General features: G+C 38.8%; 1 protein-coding gene across 1 annotated transcript in view; it reads right to left on the bottom strand.

Moving 5' to 3' along the window:
* The window catches only part of PCDH15 (protocadherin related 15), a gene marked incomplete at its 5' end in the record, with an annotated part of 427,034 nt that overhangs the window by 305,718 nt on the left and 102,801 nt on the right, over nucleotides 1-18,515 (bottom strand). The window lies entirely within an intron of this gene.

The raw sequence follows: 18,515 nt of genomic DNA on the forward strand, positions 1-18,515 counted from the left end.
AATAATCATTTGTAACTTTAATATACAACAGTGCTGCCCCCCCCCCACTTTTGGGCACCAGAGACCGGTTCCCTGGAGAAAGGTTCTTCCATGGACTGGATGGGGTGTGGTTTTGTGTTCTGCCTGCATCCTGCAGGTGGGGCTTTGCTTGTTTGTACGGCCGAGTTTCTGGCATGTTGTGGACTGCTGCCAGTCCACATACTGGGGGTTGGGGACCCCGATATACAGTACAGTATTTTGAAGGGAAAAAAAACAAAACAAAACAAAAGGGAGAAAAATGAGAATACACACTTTACTAAAAGTAGTGTTCCAGTATCTGAGGGGCTGCCACAAGGCAGAAGGGGTCAGGTTGTTCACCAAAGCACCAGAGAGAAGGACACGAAACAATAGTTGGAAACTGATCAAGGAGAGAAGCAACCTGGAATTAAGGATAAACTTCCTGACAGTGAGGACAATTAACCAGTGGAACAGCTTACCTCCAGAAATCATGGGCACTCCATCACTGGAGATTTTTAAAAAGAGACTAGACAATCACTTGTTTGAGATGGTGTAGGTTCTCCTGCTTGAGCAGGGGGCTGGACTAGAAGACCTCCAGGGTCCTATTCTATTCTATTCTATTCTATTCTATTCTATTCTATTCTATTCTATTCTATTCTATTCTATTCTAGTCTATTCTAGTCTATTCTAGTCTAGTCTAAAATTACACAACAGCATTGCTTAGATTAAAGTAAAATGCACATTGGAAAGTACAAGTTAATTACTACAGATTTTCATGATCCCACCCAATCTTGTCACAGATAAGGCTTCATGAAATAAAAAGGCACTCAAATTAAAACTTGCATGATAGACTCCTGATTCAAATTGTTTAATCAACTTCAGAGATAAGACTATGGATCAGCTTCCGAATGCTTGTTTCTGCAACTTTCACCTTTGGTGACACTAGCTAGGGCTGTTGGGAGTTGTAGTTCATCAATATTGAATCATAAAATCATAGTTCTGGAAAAGACAATTTAGGCCAGGGGTCTTCAAACCTGGCCCTTTTATGGTATGTGGACTTCAACTCCCAGAGTTCCTCAGCCAGGCACCCTGATTTAGGCTATCAATTCCAACTCTCTTCAGGGTAGGAATCGTGTAAAGTACCTTCAAGACATGACTGGAAAGCCTTTGCTTTGACTACATCCAATGAACAGAACCAACTGTCTCTCTAAGTATTTGATTCTGTCATCAAACTGCTCTTATATAAAGGGTATTTTCCTTAGCATTCCCCTACAAGAAGACCATTAATCTGTGTCATCTACCTTGAGACAACAGGAAACAAGCCATGATCATCTTTTGACTGATAATTTCCAAAAACATGTATATACCCAATTTTATTGGTCTTGGTCCTTTCCAAACACTGTGCCGAAAATTGAATTCAACACCTGAGCTGAGATTAAGCAAATGCAAAATAGAAAAATAAAATATTTCCCTTAATTTGGAAACAATGTTCTATTAATGCAAACTATATTTGCTGTTTTGCAGCCAAGTTACCTTCGTATTCAATTTATGATTAACTGTAATCCCAATATCCTTTTTAGAGTTATTGTTGCAAAGCTAGTTATATCACATGCTAATGTTTGATTTATTTTTTCCTATGTGAAGAATTTTGCATTTTCAGCTCATATTCCAAGTTATACCCCATTTTTCATTTTTCTTTCACCACAAACTGTTGGATCTCTTTTTCTACAGATACATAAAAAGTACACAACAGATTCAATACTGTAACAAGTTCAAGGGAACACATAAAGGCTACTGATCTGCTCTGATTTTATCCTTGTTCCTTGGCAAGTTATGGCACTGTTATTTCCAAAGCAACAAAGTAGATCTTAAGAACAGAGTGAAGGGTGTTTGCTGATGGTCATTTGGAAACATTACATTGCTTATTTTTTAAAAAGCTAGTTGTTAGTACCTAATACTGGGGAAGAACTGTTTCCCTTTGGCCCTTGATAATAAACAAAATAAGGCAAACTTTATGTAGACCAACTTCTGACATTCCTTCCCTCTAACTTTCTTCTGCCTTTCAAATTAATTACCTAATGGATTTATATATATGGGACGTGGTGGCTCAGTGGGTTAGGACGCTGAGCTTGTCGATCAGAAGATCGGCAGTTTGGCAGAGATGAGCACCGGCCCCTAGAGTTGGAAACGACTAGCACGCATGTGCGGGGAACCTTTGCCATATATATATGTTAAATGCTTGTTAACTATTTTAGATTACCTTGCTAGGCCCCAAACATGGGACAAATCTTTATTTCCTGTTTCAGCCTAACCGAAGGCCATTGAGAGGCAGTAGTCAGCACAGTGACAGCTGATATTTGTGTAATTTTTTTTAGATTACTAACAAAGAATTAAAGGGAGATTGATATGCATTTCATCAGTCAGCCATACCCTTCTGAGATTCTGAGGGTTCTGTGGGTGAAGGTGTGCTCTGATTGGGTGGGGGGTTAGCTGTGTTCTGATTGGGTGGGAGTGTGTTTTGAATGGGGGCTGTGTTCTGATTGGGTGGGGATGTGGTTTGAGTGGATGGGCTGGTCTCAGCTGCCAGCCTTAGACCTGAACTGGTGAGTTGTATTGCTTTTGTTCGGCTCCGTGTTTGTGGTGGTGCCATGTTTTTATAGTGGGTGTCAGTTTGCTTATTGTGTGGTTTGGAGGGGTTTAAAGTGGCTGATGTTGCAGCTGTAGTTAGGTTTCTGTTTTGTGGTTGTGTGTCGTTATCGTTGTGGCTTCGGATTTGCTTTTTGAATGGTTGTGTGGTGGTGATGTCATGTGATGTTATCATGAGTTTGGGTCTGGTATCATTCTTGGTGGTTGGGACTCGTCTGTCAATCAAGGCGGGTTTCCAAATGGCTGGTAGGCGAGAGGTATCATCTCGTTTGTTCATGCTGTAGGGGCGTTTTTCTATCTCGATGGCTTCTCTGATTATTCTGTTGTTAAAATGTTCAATTTTGGCGATAGTTCTGGTTTTTTTAAAATCAATTTCATGTCCCGTGGCTTTAAAGTGTTGGAACAGGGATGAAGTTTGTTCTCCCTTTCTGAGTGAGTTCCTGTGCTCTTCAATGTGTGCACTTATTCTTCTGTTGGTCTGTCCGATGTATGTGGTGGGGCAGGTGGGGCATGGGATTTCGTATACTCCTTGGTTTTCTAACCAATTATGTCTTTGGGGTTTCTTAGGATGGTGGATATTTTTCTGTCTTTGTAGAATGCTGTTTTGATGTTGTGTTTTTGGAGGACCTTGCTGATTCTGTCTGTGGTCCCTTTTAAGTATGGGAGGAGGGCTTTGCCATTTTCTTGTTCTCTGTCTTGGGTTTTTGTGGGTGTCTCTCTTCGGATTAAGTTGGTAATCATGTTTCTTTGGAATCCATTGGCTGTTAGTACATTAGTGAGAGTGTGTAGTTCGGTTTTTAGGTGTTGTTCGTCAGCTAGGTGTTTTGTTCTGGAGATGAGTGTCTTGGCTACGGAGTTGATCTGTGCTGGGTGGTGGTGTGAGAGTGCATTCAGATAGCGGTTTGTGTGTGTTTTTTTATGGTAGATAGTGTGTCCTAGGGAGCCATTGGATTTCTTGTAGACTAAGACATCAAGGAAGGGAAGTTGATTGTTAGCTTCTGTTTCCATGGTGAATTGTATTTTGGGGTGTAGGCTGTTGAGGTGTGTGAGGAAGTCATCCAGTTTTTCTTTGCCGTGTGGCCAGATTACAAAGGTGTCATCTACGTATCTGAGCCAGAGTTTGGGTTTGTGGTTGGATTTTTCTAGAGCGAGGGTTTCAAAGTGTTCCATGTAGAGGTTTGCGATGACAGGTGAAAGGGGTGATCCCATGGGTGCTCCTTCCATTTGTTTGTATCTTTGTCCATTGTAGATGAAGTATGTGTTTGATAGGCAGTGGTTGGTCAGATCTAGGATGTGTTTTGGGGGGTTGTATTTATTTAGGATAGCTGTCAAGGCTTCTTTGATTGGCACTTGGGTGAAGAGGGATATGACATCGAAGCTCACAAGTAGGTCACAGGGCTGTAAGTTTAGTTTACTTGTGATCTCTATGAATTGGAATGAGTTTTGTACGTGTGAGGTGATGGAATTTGCGTAAGGCTGTAGTTGTTTGGCAAGAAATTTGGCTAGATTTTGTAGAAGTGAGCCTATATATGTACAAATAGAAATAAAGATAATGGTAAAACAGGAAAGGGAAAAGAGGAAATAAAGTGAGGGAAGGGAGAAAAAGAAACAAAAAGCAGTGACTTCCAACTTTTTTTGGTGCACTAATATGCATAATAAGTCACAATATCAACTTTTCAGTTATGCCAAATAATAACCACTAGCCATTTCTATAAAAATAACCCACTTAATTGGACTTCCGGTGGCTGCGCGGCGCCGGAGACAGCCTTCCCGGGCTGCCCGCGGCTCAGCTGAGTAATTTTCGCCCGAAACAGCGCCGATCAGCTGTTCGGGTGAATTTGAAGCCCCCTCCTCGGGAGAAGAGGAGGGGGTGAGGCCCCAGGTAGGGGTCGAGTTCTCCGGGGCCGCCTGAGCTTGTAGCTTGGGCGGCTGAAGGATCGAACTCCCCCGTAGCCTGGGTCGCTCCCAGCTGGTCAGCGTCTCTGCTCCGGATTTCTTGGAGCAGAGCCAGGCGTCTGCGACCACCCCTGCCTGAAGGAAGGACTATGGAATAAAAAGAGCAGGCAGAGCGGTACAAGAGGAAAAGGTGAAGAGGATTATTTTATTTTACTCTCGAGCTTGATGGACTTTTTAAACTTAAAGTGAAAGTGCGTCACAATTGAAAGTAAAAGATGGCGGCTAAACCTCCCCCTAAAACTCTTCGGAGTGCTGGAACTTCTCCGGTGCAACAATCATCATTGCAGGCGTTGCATCCTCCTGATGTATTGACACCGAAGGATTTACAAGATGCTCTTGAAAAACATACCCAGGTAATTCTGGAATCAATGGGTGATAAATTTGCACAGATGGAGGAGAAATTGGAGAAATTGGAGGAGAGAATGGAAGAGAGGATGGAACAGAAGTTCAGTGTGATGAAGGTAGACATTTTGTCTTCAGTGCATAAAGTGGCTGAATGTGTGGAAGATTTGGATGAAAAAGTGGAAGATTTGACTCAAAAGAATGCCATATTAGAAGCAAAAGTATTGGAGAATGAAGATTTAAGAGACAAAATGGATAGAGAATTGAGTCTTGCTCAATATTACCAGATGCAGTTTGCTGTTAGAATCAGAGGTTTAAAAGAGAATGTTAAGGAAGATCTAAAGCAGCTGGTTTCTGAGGCTCTCGAAGTGGTATTGAATCAGCCAGCATCTGAAATAAAAGAAGGCATGGATAAAGTGTTTCGTGTGAATTCATGGATTGCTAGACAGAGAAAGCTGCCTAGAGATGTGGTGGTTTATTTTGCAAAAAGGGAAATTAGAGATGAAGTTATACAAGCTGCCTATGATACTAAAGTTGTGATTGCTGATCAAGAAGTTCTGGTTCTAAAAGAAATTCCTCCAAAGATTTTAAGGAGAAGGAAGGATTTTACATTTCTTGTGCAAGAGCTCAAGCAACGAGATATAAGGTTCAGATGGGAGATCCCAGCTGGGTTGATGGTGATGCATGAAGGTAAAAGGTACCGTCTGGTTACTGTGATGCAAGCGCGTGATTTTTACAACAATGTTTTAAAAGCAACCCCATTAACACTTCTGGAAGCTGCAAAGGGATCTGGAGAAGGAGAACATCAAGAGGCTGAAGATGGACAGACAGAGGAGAATGGTGCTGGAGGAGATCAAGTTACAACTTCTTTGGATGATCCTAGAGAACAGAGGGTGACGCGTGCTGCTTTAAAACGATCAAAAAAGATAAAAGAACAAGATCAGCAGAAGTCTATGGAACTTCCACAATGTACTTACAGCCAAGCAGTGGGAGGAGCACGGCCTAAAAAAGATAGTCCTATCAAAGCAGTGCTCCAAGAGCTTTGGGATGATATGCATGGCAACTAAATTTTTAACTTGGAACGTTAATGGACTAAATTCACCACAGAAGAGGAAGAAAGTTTTTCAATATTTAAAACAATTTAAGATAGATGTTATATGCTTGCAAGAAACGCATATTAGGGTTGTGGATCAGAAGTATTTATCGAACTCAAGGTTGGGTACGCAATTTGTTGCTTCTGCAATGAATAAGAAAAATGGAGTGGTTGTTTACCGTATGTTAAAAGTGCTTTAACAGCAGACCTAATTTAAGCAGATAAGCATGGAAGATACGTTATGATAGAGTTGCTGCTAGAAGGTAAAAAGACGCTTTTAGTTGGATTATATGCTCCTAATCAACAACAAGCTGACTTTTTTAGTTTACTTCATACAAAGCTTACCCAGTTGGATTATAAATCTTTTATTTTTATGGGGGATTGGAATGGTGTTTTGGATGTACAGATGGACAAGGCTGGAGCTTTTAAGCGCGTCCCAAGTCATGCTAGACTGCCTAAATCCTTTTTTGAAATGAAGGATGACTTGGAACTGCGAGATATTTGGCGCAAGAGACATTTGCAGGAAAAGGATTATACTTTTTATTCTGACAGACATCAATCTTTTTCCAGGATCGATTTTATTTTGTTGACTAATGATTTTTTTTAAGGACTAAAAAGGTGAAGATTTGTGCAAGAACTATTTCTGATCATAGTCCAGTTTGGCTAGAGATTGATAAGGAGAATAGAGACAGGCGCTCATGGCGCGTAAACGAGAATTTGTTTAGAAATCTGAGAAATGTGGAAGAATGCAAACAGCGGATGAAGGATTTTTTTGAAATTAATATGAATAAGGGCACCTCTATGGACATGGTTTGGGATGCTAGCAAGGCTTATATGAGAGGGGTGTTGATATATATGAATAATAAACATAGACGTGCTGTGGAAGCTAGGAGGAAAGAACTGGAGAATGAAATAAAGGAAAAAGAAAAGGTTTTGATTTTGAATTCAGAGGATGTGAAGACTAAGGAGGCTATTAAACTGTTAAGAGGACAATTTGATAAATTAATGGCTGACCAAGTGGCAACCAATTTGCGGTTTGCCAGGCATAATACTTTTTGCAACGCGAACAAACCAGGTAGATGGTTATCTTATAGATTGAGGAAAAAACAAAGGGCTTCTAATATAGACAAAATTGAGTATAAAGGAAGGGTTGTGTTTCAACAGGACCTTATCAAGGATGCTTTTGTGGATTTTTATTCTAAATTATATGCTAAGGAGAAGATTAATGAAAAAGACATTGATATATATTTGGAGAATGCTAGCATCCCGGTTCTTACGCAAGTACAAAAAGAGGAGATTAATCAATTAATTACAGAAGAAGAAATTTTTACAGCAATTAAGGAATTGAAGGTGGATAAAGCACCAGGTACGGATGGTTTGTCTGCGGCTTACTACAAAAATTTACAATTAGAGATGATGAAACCGTTAAAGGAACTGTTCCAGACAATCCAGAGGGGGGGAAAGGTGCCACCGTCTTGGAGAACAGCTTTTATTTCTTTGATTCCGAAGGAAGACCAAGATGGTACTCAAGTTAAAAATTATAGACCGATATCGCTTTTAAATACAGATTACAAGATATTTGCTAAGGTTTTGGCTAATAGATTGATGAGGGTTCTGCAACAGGTGATTCATGGGGACCAAACGGGGTTTATTAGTGGTAGGCAAATGAAAAATAATGTGAGGCATATAGTTGATGTGTTAGAGTTTTTGGAAAGGAACAACCAGATCCCTGCGGCGCTAATTTTTCTAGATGCTGAAAAAGCTTTTGATCAATTGAATTGGCAATTTTTGATGAAAGTTTTAGATAAAATGGATTTTGGGGAAAATTTTCTACAACCGATTAGGGCATTATATCAAAAACAAACTGCCCGAATTATAGTTAATAATAGTCTGACAGAAGCATGTAATATTGAGAAGGGCACAAGGCAAGGGTGTCCGTTATCGCCCTTGTTATTTGTGTTAACATTAGAGATATTATTGGTTAAAATACGGAATTCGGAAAAAATTAAGGGGATACAAATTAGAGATCAGGATTATAGATTGAGAGCATTTGCAGATGATCTGGTTGTTACAGTGACCCAGCCAGAGAACTCTGTTGTGGACCTGATGGAGATAATAACACAATACGGGAAGGTTTCTGGATTTAAAGTTAATATACAGAAAACCAAAATTCTGGCCAAAAATATGACAGTTTCGCAAAAGGCTCTCTTAGAAGGATTAACTGGATTTGAGATTGTTAAAAGGGTTAAATATTTGGGGGTGCTTTTGTCGCCCTCTAATACAAACTTATATAAAAATAATTATGAAAAATTATGGGGGAAAATTCAAAAAGAATTGGAGAGTTGGGAAAAATTGCAATTGTCTTTGTTGGGACGGATCGCAGCAGTGAAAATGAATGTCCTGCCTAAATTTTTATTTTTATTTCAAATGATACCAATTCTTAAGAAAGATTCTAATTTGGAGGAATGGCAGCGAGGTATCAATAAATTTGTTTGGGCAGGGAAAAGGCCACGAGTTAAACTTAAGATTATACAGGATACTCGTGAGAGAGGTGGTCTTAAAATGCCTAATCTTAAACTATATTATGAAGCTGCTGCATTAGTAGGAATAAGTGATTGGATTAATTTGACACAAGAGAGATTATTAAATCTTGAGGGCCACGATTTGTTGTTTGGCTGGCATGCATATTTGTTGTATGACAAGAAGGTAGACAATGTGTTTAGAGTGCATATTTTAAGACAGGCATTGTTGAGAGTTTGGAAGAAGTATAGACATAAGCTAGATTGCAAGATACCACTGTGGGCAATTCCAAAACACGCAATAGAAAATATACATGCTGGTTTCAAACATGATGTGACTACGTACAAGGAGATCCTAAGCTTGGAAAGAAATGTTTGGTGTTTGAAATCATATAGCCTCTTGCGAGAAGAGAAGGTTGTTCAAAATTGGTTTCAATATACTCAGTTACGGGCCAGGTGGAAAGAAGACCAGAAAAATGGTTTTACAATGACTGATGAAAATTTGATAAAGCAAATCAGAAATCAGGGACCAGCACATATTAAACGGATATATCTTGCGTTGATAGAGATTGATTCAGAAACAGAACTTGTTAAGGATTGTATGATAAAATGGGCCCAAAACATCCAGGAAGTTATTACAATGGACACGTGGGAAAAGATTTGGGTGAGGAATGTAAAATTTACACAATCTCAAAATCTAAGAGAGAATTTTTACAAAATGTTTTATAGATGGCATTTAGATCCTAAAAAGCTTGCAAGTATGTATCCGAATTATCAGCCTAAATGTTGGAGGTGCGGTGATGAAGATGCAACATATTTTCACATATGGTGGACTTGTAAAAAGGTTAAGGCCTTTTGGATAAAAGTCTGGTGGAACATGCAGAAGATTTTTAAACAGAGGATAAAGTTTTGTCCGCAACTTTTTTTGTTGGGAATAATTACAGATGCTACAGTTGTGGACACTAAGTTGATGTTGAATTTAATTACGGCAGCAAGACTTTTGATAGGTCAGTACTGGAAGAAAGAGGAACTGCCGACCATAGAAGAGTGGACTTTAAAGGTTTCCGACCTGGCTGAGATGGCGAAGATTTCGGCCTACTTGAAAGATCACTCGCAAGAACGCTATATTATGGAATGGAGAAAATGGATTGAGTTTATCCAGAACAAGTATAGGGTTAAGAAGTTTTATGTAGCATTTGAATAAGTCTTCTTTCTTTTTTTTCTTTTTCTATTTTAGTTTTTCTATATATATTTAATATTACTAAGGTTTGTTTTATCCTATATAAGCTAGAGAGTGATGGATTTTAGAGTTTATGGTTGTTAGTATATGGTTGTTTATGATTGTTTTTTTTATATATACCTTGTATTTAGCTCTGGGAAGTCGGGGGGGAGGGGGGGAGGGGGGAGAGGTAGGGGGGGAGGGAGAAGGGACGGGGAGGGGGGATTTTTAAAGGAAAAATTGTATGTTAAAACTTTTCAATAAAAAAAACCCCACTTAATTATCAAAACCGAAAGCCAAAATTTCATCCCCCCCTCGTTCACACAGGAAGTCCCAAATAATCACAAAACCATTGGATTTAGTAATTATACCCTATGGAGATTATTATTATTATTTGATCATCACAGAAGACTTGATTTCAAAATCAGATGAAGAATTTAAGAACAAAGTTATCTGAGAAAGTAATAGTGGTTAAATTTATAAAAGAACAGAGGCCTTATTTGGACATTTTAGCTTAACAAGTCAGTGGTGGATGAAAAGAAATTTAAGAGGATTGAGCAGCACAGCTGTTAGTTAGAACCATTTTGCCTTAAGTCGATTTTGATGATAGCCTTTATCAAAATCAAGTAATCTTTTTTTTAGTGGCTTAAAGTGGTTTTTGACTTAAAGTGATTCTAAGAAACAATGGGGCCAGACTCTTAAAGAATGTGAACCTGAACTTGGGAATGAGGAATTAATGAAAAACTAGGAGTCTCAGGAAAAAAAATCAGTCCTAAGAAAGAGGGATGTGTGAGAAGAAAAAAAACCCTCAAAATAATCCTGCGTTTTATACCTTCTTTTGGTATAAAATATGGTATAAGCAACTTTCCAATGTCACATACACCAATTTTCTCACATCCCATAAAAACATATCAGAGAGAACTACATATTTTGATGAAAATATTTCTAAGGTGACCCTCAATTTACAACCTCAATTGAGCCAAAAAAAAAATTATTGCCAAGTCAGGAAAGGAAAAGGAAAGGCGGGAAAGGAATATGACAGACAGAGATTTTACTTTTTTTCAGATAAACATAAATCTTTTTCCAGGATTGACTTCATTTTGATTACTACTGATCTTTCGTCTTCGGTTAAGAATGTTATTGTTGTAGATTGTGATGTTAAAGAAACTAACTTGATGTTGAACATGATAACGGCAGCACGGTTACTGGTGGGACAATATTGGAAGAAGGATAGTTTGCCCACTGTAGAAGAATGGGTGTTTAAAGTTTCGAATCTTGCAGAAATGTCTAAGATTTCTGCTTATCTGAAGGATCATTCACAGGAAAGATATATTTCAGTTTGGAGGAGATGGATAAATTATATTCAAAACAAATATGGGACTAAAAAGTACCATTTAGCTTATGAGTAGATTTTAGTGGGATATTGTTATTGGTACGTTGTTGGTAGTTATGTTAAAAGAGAGTTAAAGCGCATTATGAATTTGGTTAATTGTATATTATGCATAATTTTTATTTAGAATATGATTATTGTAACTATAATCCTGTATTTAGCTCTGGGAAGTGGGGGGGGGAAGTGGGGGGGGAAGTGGGTGGGTTTGGTGTGGGAGGGATTTGGGGATATATTGTAAAATTTTGTTTTTTGTAAAACTCTTTAATAAAAAAAAAAGTCAGACATTTGTTAAATGAATTTTGCCCTGTTTGACAACCTTCCTTGCTAAGTTAGACAATTGTTTAGTGAATCACTGCAGTTAAGTTAGCAACAGGGTTGATTTTTTAAAAAAAATAGTTTATAAAATAAAATACAAAAATATGAAAGCAAATAGTAAGAAAAATAAGAAAGGGAAGGGGGAAAGGAGAAGTGTAGAAAAGAAGAGATAAAAGAAAAAAAAAGGCATTGACTTCTGACTCCCTCTGGGCAGTAGAATAAAACAGCAATATCAAACCTCAACTTTTACATAATGGTATAAACTAGTCATTTCTATAAAAATAAATCTATCTAATCAGTAAAATCCAAAATCAAAGTTCCATTTTTTTTCCATCGCAAGCACAAATTCCAGAAGCAATTTCCAAGTAGAAACAAAAGTAGTTATTTTTTTTTCTTTGATCAAAGCAGTCAATTTATCCATCCCTGCCAACTCTATCAACTTTTACAGCCGTTCGTCCATTGTGGAGATCGAAGTGTCCTTCCATTTTTGTGCATAAAGTAGTCTTGCTGCCGTCAAAATAGATAACATCAAAGTTCCATTTTTTTCCTCAAGTCTTTTTCCACGATACCCCAAAGAAAAGTTTCTGGTTTTAATTTTACGTTCACTTTAAGAATTTTCTGTATTAGAATATGAATCCTACTCCAATATTTCTTTGCTTTATCATTTATCCACCATAAATGATAGTAGTAACATGGTTGTTAAGTCAATCTGGCTTCCCCATTGACTTTGCTTCTCAGCAGGTTGCAAAAGGTGATCACATGACACCAGGACACTGCGGCTGTCATAAATATGAATCAGTATCTGAATGATAATCATGTGACAATAGGGATGCTGCAATGATTGTAAGTGTGAAAAATGATCGTAAATCACTTTTGTAATTTTGAATGGTCTCTAAATGAACTGTTGTAAGTTGAGGACTACCTGTTTCCGTAAGTCCTGACTACTTCCCAAATGATAGATACCAAGCAACCTGGGCTGTTCCATTGTCTCAAGTAACTGGAATATGAAGTTTGATGAACATATGAAGTGTTCAGATATCATACCATCAAAATTGGCAGCTCCATAAAAGACACTATAGACCAGACATGTCAAACACAAGGCCCGGGGGCCGGATCTGGCCCGTGAAGTGGTTTCATGTGGCCCGTGAAGCCATCCTGGAAACAGTGAGGGAACGGCCCCCACTGCCTTGGCCCTGGCCAGCCAGGAGCCAGTGTACAATTTTGTGGTGGTCATCTATGCTGAAATACATTCAGTCTTAGCTCCGTAAGGCCATCTGGAAATAGTGAGGGGCTGGCCCCTGCTGCGTCGGCACTGCCCCCTGAGTGCATGCTGGGGAGGTATCACCCTTTGTGAGGAATGAAGAAATGCACCATTGCCTAGAAGTGGCCAGCACATGGTCCTACCTATTTTGGCAGGGTAGGGGCTGGGCAGCGTTGCGCTTCTCTTCAGATTCATGCCACCCAGCTCAGCCTCTTGGTGCTGTGAGGAGAGCAGCCTGCTGCCTGCCGAAACTGGGCAGGCTGGGGGCTAGGCGGCATTGTGCTTCTCTTTGGATTTGCTGATGTGGCCCTCAACGAAATTGAGTTTGACACGCCTGCTATAGACAACCTAAAGCCGCCACATCTGATAGGCTATCTCCCTTAGCCATCTTTCCTTAGCCATCGTAGATGCTGAGGCACCTGTGCCAAACATGAACATGAATGTTAACATGAATGTTATCAAGAACATCATGGCAGATGCCAAAGCAGCATTCACTGTCACCAGACAGTGTGATTTTTTTTTACTGAATACAACTATTTCACCCTTAGCAAGATATACCTATAAACAGTAGCATAGTCATGGGCACAGACATAGCTCATCAATATTCTAACATTGATAATGACCTACTAATGTCTACAAACATCCTAGACCAGGCCTGTCTAGGGCCGGATGCATTACGATGAAACCGCGCCTTCCCCATTGCCGGCAATGGGGAAAAAGTGACAATACGTCGCGTGACGTCATGTGATGTCGTGAGTTTGGCATGCCTGTCCTAGACCAAGAGAGAGAAATGATGGTATCATTAGCATAAGCTGCCCAGGGTCCCCTTGTAAAGGAAATAGGCATAATAAACAAACAAACAAATAAGGTAATACAGTAGTTTAACTATAGGGATTGAAATTCTGCTTTGGTTAGAGCCGGTGACCATTGAACTGACAGTGAGTGAATGAAAAGAAGAGGAGGCAAGATGCATCCCTGTTTCACTTTTGTCTGGATGAGAATATTTGCAGAAAGAAGACCATTACTATTGGATCTAACTTATGTGACAATATTAGCATGCAGCATCTTGATTAAACAGGCATGCTGGCTGAGGAATTCTGGGAGTTGAAGTACACAAGTCATAAAAGGGCCCACGTTTGAAGACACCTGGAATAGTGTATAAGTCTATAGATGCCTGAACCAGCTTCCACCAGAACCCTTCACTGGATATGAAATAAAATGCAGATTTTTAGGTCAATAAAAGCAGCATTTGTTGTTGTTAGCTGCGAAGTCGTGTCTGACCCATCGCGACCCTATGGACAACATTCCTCCAGGCCTTCCTGTCCTCTACCATCTTCTGGAGTCCATTTAAGCTCACGCCTACTGCTTCAGTGACTCCATCCAGCCACCTCATTCTCTGTCGTCCCCTTCTTCTATTGCCCTCGATCTTTCCCAGCATTAGGCTTTTCTCCAGTGAGTCCTTCCTTCTCATTAGGTGGCCAAAGTATTTGAGTTTTAGCTTCAGGATCTGGCCTTCTAAAGAGCAGTCGGGATTGATCTCCTCTAGGAAATGTTTTCCACATTTCTCTGGAAAAAAAAAGCAGGGTGGCACATTCATTCATGGCTGATCTGCTCTCCTTAAAGTCTGCTTTTTCTTCAGTTAGGAATTTCTCCTGTTCTAACTAACTGAGAAGCTTGCAACATAGGAAGCAGCTATGAGGTTTACTGGAATAGTAAGTGGACTTATGGCATGGTTACTAGAAAGTTCCTTGTTATTAGTTTTTTAAAACAGTGGAACAGAAATATAACGGCTTCAGTCTTCAGGCATTTGAAAGGTATCATTAATATGGATAAATAAGGAGGCCAGAGGAGGAGATTACCTGTCAGAAACATTTTTCAACAATTCAGTGAGTATAAAATCACTGCCAAGGGCCTTATAATTTTTTAGTTGGTTAATCAATTTGTTGGTGTCCATCTGGGAGATTGGTGGTCAAAGATGAATGTTATCTAGCAAGGCTGAAATGAAAAGCTGATGGAAGGGGAATCTCTATAATTGGCTATAAAACTTTACCCAACTTTTTAATGAAATCATACCTTCTGGCCAGCATGACCTATTAGTTGAGGTGCTTGCAATCATCTTCCAAAACAGAGTAGGATTTTTGTCTCTTGTGAACTGGAAAGGTAACTCCTGGTTATTTCGTGTATTTCTTTCTTCCTTTTCAATAGGTTTTTACAGCTTCCCTTAAGATCTAGAAATCTATCCCTGGTGACAGGTCAATTACTGAATTTATAATTTTGAATCAGATTTTCTGCCTGGAATGTGGAGGTTTACCTATGCTGATGTGTGGATAGTTACCCATCAAACTTGTGTATCATTGTGTTATACATAGCAAAAACCTCTGCAGAGTTTGAGTTCTCAATCAGTAGCTTTTGCAGCTCAAGGGTCTGATATGAGGCAGAAGTAGTTGGGTCATTCTTGACATTTTGTAAGACCATCTAATCATTAGTCATGCTAAATTCATGCTTTGATCTCTGGAGTGATATCCTCACCTCTGGCCTTTTGGATGAGAAACATGGCTGTTGAACTCAATAAAAAAGCTTTGTCAATAAGGCTGTATCCGACATTTGCTAATAGGACCTAGATTTTGGATAACCAGGTCAGCTCTGTCAGGTAATTCTGCAAGTTTATCCCAAGTGGCATTTGTTGAGGAAAGCTTCTTGCAAGGAGGACAATAAACACTTGTTAGTAAAACATGTCTTGGTGAACTAGCTTAGAGGCTAATGCTTTTTTCTCACCTGCCCTCATCTTAGAAATTGGGGACAACAGATTATTTGATATAAACATACAAATGCCTACTCAACCTTGTACTCTTATATCAACAGAAACAGCTTCAGCAAAGTGAACCAATTAGTCTTGGAGCAATGGAGGCTCTGGAGACCATATGTCCTATAACAAAATGAAATCATATTTACTAATTAAGTTTCAAAATATGGATCATCTATTCTGGATTTCCAGGCAGCAATGTTCCAGGAATAGGACAGCTTTTGACCTTTGCTTGGTCAGCTGGAAGATTGATTATGATATTGGGTCAATTAAGGTGAAGGTTTTCTTGATGGAGATAGGATGAGGTAAGTTGAATAAACAGTATGATTCAGTAGGAGATAGTACTGTTGGAAGTCTTTGAGGATCTGTTTGAAAAAGGAGAAAGTAGAAAGACTCAGGTCACAGTGTGCCAATGAGAACTCAAACTTGAGGAAATAAAACATTAGGATAGATTAGATGATAAATATTACCTACAGGATCATCACTAAGATCAGGTTGAATTCAGTATTTGTTTATTGGGGCCATGGTTGTATCAAAAGTGATTTTTATTTCGAAAAGGCAACTGGACTGATTTTTTGAGGAAGAAGACATTTCACTTCCTATCCTGGAAGCTTCATCAGTTGTATTGAATGGTGTGGAGATGGAAGGACGATTATTGACAATAATTGTCTCATAAATTAATTCCATAGCTTAAGGTTCAATTTTAGACAAAATCTCTGCCTATCCATTTTGGCCATTGTATTGTAAGAGTTAATCAGTTCCATTTTGACCAGGCCTAGTAATGTTTCTCTAACTCCATTGGAATGTTTGAATCCACAAGGATGGAGATAAGAAAGAGGAAGTGTGGCAGCTGTCCAAACTGGACAAGCATTTTTGAATGAATAAGCTGTTGCAATATTGTCTAAAAGAAGTCTCATATCTAGATCAATAAACACTTGAATGGGGAAATTCCAAAAGATTACAGAAAGGGACTCATTTGTAATAGCACTGATGGAACAAATGAATTGGTGAACAACAATGGGGATCTTTTTCTGTCATTCGTATTAGGAAACCAATTAATCTGCACAAGATCAATGGTATAAAGATGGCAGGAAAGCAACTTGCTTAGAGAAAAATGAACAGAGCCGCTAGTATCCTATCTTCTTGGATTAATGCTGTTATTAAGAATAGATAACACTATCTGTGGATAAGTGAGGGGAAACATTCTGTTTATGATTTGGGCTGGCCTAAGCTCCAAGATTGCTGCTTTCACATCATTGTCCTGGCATAGGAGCTCGGTAAAAAAATAATCTGCTCTCCTTATCTTTATCCCTTGGATAGAGTCTATATGAGCATCAAATATTTTCTCAGGTTGTCAGTTTAAACAGAAATAGCTGATAAATGCTCAAAGCTATAATAGTCTGGGAAGAAAAGAAGATAAAATTTAACTAAAACATATGAGGAGAGTTTTGTTTACTCACCAGCCAGAAACTCATTGTGGGTGTATGTTCAGATGCCATTTCTATGATGAGTAGAACACTTATTGGTCACAATACTTTCCTAAAAATAATCACTATAGGGGAATCTGATCTGTTTCTTTAGGAGAGAAGAGGTCAATTCTTCATTAAATCAATGAGGGGGAAAAAAACCACACACCTTGACTCTATTTTTAAATTCACAGGTTTCCAGGAGATAGTCTTCCATAGAAGTAAACTGCGAAACTCATTTATGTTCAGTTATTTGGCTACCTTGACTAGTTTCAGAGTTCAGAGTTGATTATACATCTCTTTATCTCATAACACCAGGAACCTCTGAGTTCAAAGGCAAATTTTGGGGTTATGTGATAGGTGAAGTATTGAGGTAGGATGATATAAAATAAAATAAATAAGGTATAAAAAAATGGTTCAAGAAACAATAACTAAAAGTCAAGATAAACAAGTACTTCTGTAGGGCTTACTGTTGAGATTCTACCTCTAACACATCTTGTAGGGGGGAAATGCCAATATCATCATGGGCGACCTAAAATAACACATTCTTATTTCTTACTCGCTGAAGTCCTTCCTTTACCTGAGATTCATTGATGATGTTTTTATCATCTAAATTCAAGGAAATGAATCTCTCATTAAATTTCAAATTATGACATCAACAGCTTTCATCCTACCATCAACCTCAGTCTCAGTTTCAAGCTATATTTAGAACAGGTCAATTTTCTTGATGTTCTGGTAAAACTGCACATATACATACATTACATACATACACATATACACATACATTATTTTGGACATCTACAGATCATCATGCATATCAGTGTGTTTCCAGCTCCATGCAGAATACACCACCAAATCCAACATTTATAGCCAAACTCTGTGCTACAAGTGGATTTTTTCTGATTCATTTGACAGAGTTACTCAACTGATGGAATTAAACTAGGCATTCAGGAGACTGAACTATTCACTAAGAGGGATCAGACAAATCAATATAGCTAGATCAATTCCTAGGAAGGACCTTATTAAAAGACAGAAACAAAAATACCACTGATAGCCATCTACAACTCAAAGTTCAAACTACTCAAACCCCTTACTAATAAGCTACCACCTATATTGAACAATGACACAGCACTTTCTCAGGCCTGAATCAGAGTCTTATAAGTAACAAGAAACAGCAGGACAATGAGGTGTACATTAGGTCTCAAAACAAGGGCAAAGAAAAGGGCTTTAGTCAACCCAGCTCTCTTCCTACAGTTCCCAATGCTTCCTGCAATGCTGGACCTACAGTTGCAGTTCTCATGCAACAGGAGACAAGGAGCACTTTCAGTTCTTCTTCCACCAACAAACAGATGGATACTGAAGAGTCCCAATAAGAATGAAACTAGTCAGTAGCTAATACTACATTTAGAATTATATACCCCCCTTCCTCAAGGGTGGTAGTCAAGAGCCCAGACCAATACAAATCCCCAAAACTGTCCAGTATAGGAACATATATGAAAAAGGAAGGC

The sequence above is a fragment of the Vipera ursinii genome, assembly GCF_947247035.1.
Source record: "Vipera ursinii genome assembly, chromosome: 5".
Taxonomy (NCBI): Eukaryota; Metazoa; Chordata; class Lepidosauria; order Squamata; family Viperidae; genus Vipera; species Vipera ursinii.